Source organism: Lepisosteus platostomus, chromosome 5, assembly GCF_059453375.1.
Source record: "Lepisosteus platostomus isolate fLepPlt1 chromosome 5, fLepPlt1.hap1, whole genome shotgun sequence".
In the NCBI taxonomy this organism is placed as follows: Eukaryota; Metazoa; Chordata; class Actinopteri; order Semionotiformes; family Lepisosteidae; genus Lepisosteus; species Lepisosteus platostomus.
Window position 1 is genome coordinate 4,950,870 of NC_142615.1, and position 7,233 is coordinate 4,958,102.

The following is a 7,233-nucleotide window of genomic DNA, read 5'->3' on the forward strand; positions in this document are numbered from 1 at the left end:
CCTCGCACCCCTTTAGATTAATTGTATCAGACTTTGGCCATGCTGCCAGTTTTATAGAAAAATGAGCTTTAATGTTGGTTGAAGTCTTTAAGCTTCATAATTTATACGTGAACACTTATTGTATCTTACCATGTAGTTATTAGAAGACGCGTAAGATAGTGGTGTCATCATAGTCTGCAGCTACCTTAATAAACAAATATCTGACTCTGTATTTATCCTACACTAACTCTTTTCAGTTTCTCTCAAGGATTCTTTAGACTAGTTCCACCCTTCAATATTACCACACTGGAATCTCTTCTTGAAGGTGGAGACCAGTGTCAGATTTGAAAACAAAAAACGGAATTAGCCATTCTTTACTTATACTTAGGAACCAATAATGATGGATTAAACTAGGACCCCATCCACCCCTGAGCTAACATTGTGAAAACTTTTCAACAGGAGCTCTCCTCTTTTTAAGTTTTGTTGTTTTAAGTTCACCTTGGTTTCATTTGAAAATCGCTCAAGGTACTATCGCACTTTTCAAATACCTGAAAAGAAATGTCAGAGCTGATGAGCATTAAGCGCTGCTCTGCATGCAGCGTGTCCTAATGTCCACCCCACTCATTATAGCTGAGTTTTATGAACATGTAAAACATAAGGCATGATGACATGAAACCTCTCTTACCTATTTCATCTTGGGGCTTCGTCACTTTGGTGATCACTGAAAGAGCAAAACATACATAATGTTGCTGTGTGGTGAGGAAAAAAAACAGCTATAAACACAGCTATGCCAGCAGCTATGTCACCCTGCAACTCACAGCTGGCAGCCCCACTGAAGCTCAGCAGGTGTGAGCCTGGTCAGTACCTGGATGTCACAAAAGTGGTCACAGTCAATGATCTGACCACAGACACAGCTGACCAATGTGGTACGCTGTACTTAATATGCAATGTTTAGAAAATGTTAAACTAACTTTTGGGATGAAGACGCCCCAATCCAACTCATGTCGTGATTTTAACAGATCCATTGCTCTGTGTTTGTTTTTTTTCCCTATCTTTCAATATCAAACGGTTTTTCTCAAAATAACTTATTGTAGCTGAGAAATATATATTTTTTCCCTCCAGAAAATAATTACCTCGCACCCCTTTAGATTAATTGTATCAGACATTGGCCATGCTGCCAGTTTTAAAGAAAAATTAGCTTTAATGTTGCTTGAAGTCTTTAAGCTTCATAATTTACACGTGAACACTTATTGTATCTTACCATGTAGTTATTAGAAGACACGTAAGATAGTGGTGTCATCATAATCTGCAGCTACCTTAATAAACAAATATCTGACTATGTATTAATCTTACACTAACTCTTTTCAGTTTCTCTTAAGGATTCTTTAGACTAGTTCAACCCTTCAATATTCCCACACTGGAATCTCTTCTTGAAGATGGAGACCAGTGTCAGCTTTGAAAACAAAAAACGGAATTAGCCATTCTTTACTTATACTTAGGAACCAAAAACTATGGGATAAAGTAGGACCCCATCCACCCCTAAGCTAATATTTTGAAAACTTTTCAACAGCAGCTCTCCTCTTTTTAAGTTTCGTTGTTTTAAGTTCACCTTGGTTTCATTTGAAAATCGCTCAAGGTAATATCGCACTTTTCAAATACCTGAAAAGAAATGTCAGAGCTGACAAGTATTAAGCGCTGCTCTGCCTGCAGCGTGTCCTAATTTCCACCCCACTCATTATAGCTGTGTTTTTTGAACATGTAAAACATAAGGCACGATGACATGAAACCCTCTTACCTATTTTATCTTGGGGCTTCGTCACTTTGGGGATCACTGAAAGAGCAAAACATACATAACGTTGCTGTGTGGTGAGGAAAAAAAAACAGCTATAAACATAGCTATTCCAGCAGCCATGTCACCCTGCAACTCACAGCTGGCAGCCCCACTGAAGCTCAGCAGGTGTGAGCCTGGTCAGTACCTGGATGTCACAAAAGTGGTCACAGTCGATGATCTGACCACAGACACAGCTGACCAATGTGGTACGCTGTACTTAATATGCAATGTTTAGAAAATGTTAAACTAACTTTTGGGATGAAGACGCCCCCATCAAACTCATGTCGTGATTTTAAGAGATCCATTGCTCTGTGTTTGTTTGTTTTTTCCTATCTTTCAATATCAAACTGTTTTTCTCAAAATTATTTATTGTAGCTCAGAAATATATATTTTTTCCCTCCAGAAAATAATTACCTCGCACCCCTTTAGATTAATTGTATCAGACTTTGGCCATGCTGCCAGTTTTATAGAAAAATGAGCTTTAATGTTGGTTGAAGTCTTTAAGCTTCATAATTTACACGTGAACACTTATTGTATCTTACCATGTAGTTATTAGAAGATGCGTAAGATAGTGGTGTCATCATAGTCTGCAGCTACCTTAATAAACAAATATCTGACTCTGTATTTATCCTACACTAACTCTTTTCAGTTTCTCTCAAGGATTCTTTAGACTAGTTCCACCCTTCAATATTACCACACTGGAATCTCTTCTTGAAGATGGAGACCAGTGTCAGATTTGAAAACAAAAAATGGAATTAGCCATTCCTAACTTATACTTAGGAACCAAAAACGATGGAATAAACTAGGACCCCATCCACCCCTGAGCTAACATTTTGAGAACGTTTCAACAGGAGCTCTCCTCTTTTTAAGTTTAGTTGTTTTAAGTTCACCTTGGTTTCATTTGAAAATCGCTCAAGGTACTATCGCACTTTTCAAATACCTGAAAAGAAATGTCAGAGCTGATGAGCATTAAGCGCTGCTCTGCATGCAGCGTGTCCTAATGTCCACCCCACTCCTTATAGCTGAGTTTTATGAACATGTAAAACATAAGGCATGATGACATGAAACCTCTCTTACCTATTTCATCTTGGGGCTTCGTCACTTTGGTGATCACTGAAAGAGCAAAACATACATAATGTTGATGTGTGGTGAGGAAAAAAAACAGCTATAGACACAGCTATGCCAGCAGCCATGTCACCCTGCAACTCACAGCTGGCAGCCCCACTGAAGCTCAGCAGGTGTGAGCCTGGTCAGTACCTGGATGTCACAAAAGTGGTCACAGTCAATGATCTGACCACAGACACAGCTGACCAATGTGGTACGCTGTACTTCATATGCAATGTTTAGAAAATGTTAAACTAACTTTTGGGATGAAGACGCCCCCATCCAACTCATGTCGTGATTTTAAGAGATCCATTGCTCTGTGTTTGTTTTTTTTCCCTATCTTTCAATATCAAACTGTTTTTCTCAAAATTATTTATTGTAGCTCAGAAATATATGTTTTCCCTCCAGAAAATAATTACCACGCACCCCTTTAGATTAATCGTATCAGACTTTGGCCATGCTGCCAGTTTTAAAGAAAAATGAGCTTTAATGTTGCTTGAAGTCTTTAAGCTTCATAATTTACACGTGAACACTTACTGTATCTTACCATGTAGGTATTAGAAGATGCGTAAGATAGTGGTGTCATCATAGTCTGCAGCTACCTTAATAAACAAATATCTGACTGTATTTATCCTACACTTACTCTTTTCAGTTTCTCTCAAGGATTCTTTAGACTAGTTCCACCCTTCAATATTACCACACTGGAATCTCTTCTTGAAGGTGGAGACCAGAGTCAGATTTGAAAACAAAAAATGGAATCAGCCATTCTTTATACTTAGAAACCAATAATGATGGATTAAACTAGGACCCCATCCACCCCTAAGCTAATATTTTGAAAACTTTTTAACAGCAGCTCTCTTCTTTTCCATTTTTTTGTTTTAGGTTCACCTTGGTTTCATTTGAAAATCGCTCAAGGTACTATCGCACTTTTTCAAATACCTGAAAAGAAATGTCAGAGCTGACAAGTATTAAGCGCTGCTCTGCATGCAGCATGTCCTAATGTCCACCCCACTCATTATAGCTGAGTTTTATGAACATGTAAAACATAAGGCACGATGACATGAAACCCTCTTACCTAATTTATCTTGGGGCTTCGTCACTTTGGGGATCACTGAAAGAGCAAAACATACTAGACATTGCCGTGTGGTGAGGAAAAAAAAAAGCTATAAACACAGCTATGCCAGCAGCCATGTCACCCTGCAACTCACAGCTGGCAGCCCCACTGAAGCTCAGCACGTGTGAGCCTGGTCAGTACCTGGATGTCACAAAAGTGGTCACAGTCAATGATCTGACCACAGACACAGCTGACCAATGTGGTACGCTGCACTTAATATGCAATGTTTAGAAAATGTTAAAATAACTTTTGGGATGAAGACGCCCCCATCCAACTCATGTCATGATTTTAAGAGATCCATTGCTCTGTGTTTGTTTTTTTTCCCTATCTTTCAATATCAAACTGTTTTTCTCAAAATTATTTATTGTAGCTCAGAAATATATGTTTTCCCTCCAGAAAATAATTACCACGCACCCCTTTAGATTAATCGTATCAGACTTTGGCCATGCTGCCAGTTTTAAAGAAAAATGAGCTTTAATGTTGCTTGAAGTCTTTAAGCTTCATAATTTACACGTGAACACTTACTGTATCTTACCATGTAGGTATTAGAAGATGCGTAAGATAGTGGTGTCATCATAGTCTGCAGCTACCTTAATAAACAAATATCTGACACTGTATTTATCCTACACTTACTCTTTTCAGTTTCTCTCAAGGATTCTTTAGACTAGTTCCACCCTTCAATATTACCACACTGGAATCTCTTCTTGAAGGTGGAGACCAGAGTCAGATTTGAAAACAAAAAACGGAATTAGCCATTCTTTACTTATACTTAGGAACCAAAAACGATGGATTAAACTAGGACCCCATCCACCCCTGAGCTAACATTTTGAGAACTTTTCAACAGCAGCTCTCTTCTTTTCCATTTTATTGTTTTAGGTTCACCTTGGTTTCATTTGAAAATCGCTCAAGGTACTATCGCACTTTTCAAATACCTGAAAAGAAATGTCAGAGATGACAAGTATTAAGCGCTGCTCTGCATGCAGCGTGTCCTAATGTCCACGCCACTCCTTATAGCTGAGTTTTATGAACATGTAAAACATAAGGCATGATGACATGAAACCTCTCTTACCTATTTCATCTTGGGGCTTCGTCACTTTGGGGATCACTGAAAGAGCAAAACATACATAACGCTGCTGTGTGGTGAGGAAAAAAAAACAGCTATAAACACAACTATGCCAGCAGCTATGTCACCCTGCAACTCACAGCTGGCAGCCCCACTGAAGCTCAGCAGGTGTGAGCCTGGTCAGTACCTGGATGTCACAAAAGTGGTCACAGTCAATGATCTGACCACAGACACAGCTGACCAATGTTGTACGCTGTACTTAATATGCAATGTTTAGAAAATGTTAAACTAACTTTTGGGATGAAGACGCCCCCATCCAACTCATGTCGTGAATTTACGAGATCCATTGCTCTCTGTTTGTTTTTTTTCCCTATCTTTCAATATCAAACTGATTTTCTCAAAATTACTTATTGTAGCTCAGAAATATATATTTTTCCCTCCAGAAAATAATTACCTCGCACCCCTTTAGATTAATTGTATCAGACTTTGGCCATGCTGCCAGTTTGAAAGAAAAATGAGCTTTAATGTTGCTTGAAGTCTTTAAGCTTCATAATTTACACGTGAACACTTATTGTATCTTACCATGTAGTTATTACAAGACACGTAAGATAGTGGCGTCATCATAGTCTGCAGCTGACTTAATAAACAAATATCTGACTATGTATTAATCTTCCACTAACTCTTTTCAGTTTCTCTTAAGGATTCTTAAGACTAGTTCAACCCTTCAATATTCCCACACTGGAATCTCTTCTTGAAGGTGGAGACCAGTGTCAGCTTTGAAAACAAAAAACGGAATTAGCCATTCTTTACTTATACTTAGGAACCAATAATGATGGATTAAACTAGGACCCCATCCACCCCTGAGCTAATATTTTGAAAACTTTTCAACAGGAGCTCTCCTCTTTTTAAGTTTTGTTGTTTTAAGTTCACCTTGGTTTCATTTGAAAATCGCTCAAGGTACTATCGCACTTTTCAAATACCTGAAAAGAAATGTCAGAGCTGACAAGTATTAAGCGCTGCTCTGCATGCAGCATGTCCTAATGTCCACCCCACTCATTATAGCTGAGTTTTATGAACATGTAAAACATAAGGCACGATGACATGAAACCCTCTTACCTATTTTATCTTGGGGCTTCGTCACTTTGGGGATCACTGAAAGAGCAAAACATACATAACGTTGCTGTGTGGTGAGGAAAAAAAAACAGCTATAAACACAGCTATTCCAGCAGCTATGTCACCCTGCAACTCACAGCTGGCAGCCCCACTGAAGCTCAGCAGGTGTGAGCCTGGTCAGTACCTGGATGTCACAAAAGTGGTCACAGTCGATGATCTGACCACAGACACAGCTGACCAATGTTGTACGCTGTACTTAATATGCAATGTGTAGAAAATGTTAAACTAACTTTTGGGATGAAGACGCCCCCATCCAACTCATGTCATGATTTTAAGAGATCCATTGCTCTGTGTTTGTTTTTTTTCCCTATCTTTCAATATCAAACTGTTTTTCTCAAAATTACTTATTGTAGCTCAGAAATATATATGTTTTCCCTCCAGAAAATAATTACCTCGCACCCCTTTAGATTAATCGTATCAGACTTTGGCCATGCTGCCAGTTTTAAAGAAAAATGAGCTTTAATGTTGCTTGAAGTCTTTAAGCTTCATAATTTACACGTGAACACTTATTGTATCTTACCATGTAGTTATTAGAAGACACGTAAGATAGTGGTGTCATCATAGTCTGCAGCTACCTTAATAAACAAATATCTGCTATGTATTAATCTTACATTAACTCTTTTCAGTTTCTCTTAAGGATTCTTTAGACTAGTTCAACCCTTCAATATTCCCACACTGGAATCTCTTCTTGAAGATGGAGACCAGTGTCAGCTTTGAAAACAAAAAACGGAATTAGCCATTCTTTACTTATACTTAGGAACCAATAATGATGGATTAAACTAGGACCCCATCCACCCCTGAGCTAACATTTTGAGAACTTTTCAACAGCAGCTCTCCTCTTTTTCATTTTTTTTGTTTTAGGTTCACCTTGGTTTCATTTGAAAATCGCTCAAGGTACTATCGCACTTTTCAAATACCTGAAAAGAAATGTCAGAGCTGACAAGCATTAAGTGCTGCTCTGCATGCAGC

The 7,233-nt window shown here is 38.5% G+C and overlaps 1 long non-coding RNA gene across 1 annotated transcript; it reads right to left on the reverse strand.

The window, feature by feature from the left end:
* Positions 1 to 600: 600 nt before the first annotated feature.
* Positions 601 to 5,129, reverse strand: LOC148662623 (uncharacterized). Its single transcript, XR_015936875.1, has 3 exons — positions 5,098 to 5,129; positions 2,888 to 2,923; positions 601 to 700 (listed from the first exon to the last, which is right to left on the reverse strand). It is a non-coding gene; the product is annotated as an uncharacterized LOC148662623 (long non-coding RNA).
* Between the last annotated feature and the right edge of the window lie 2,104 nt (positions 5,130 to 7,233).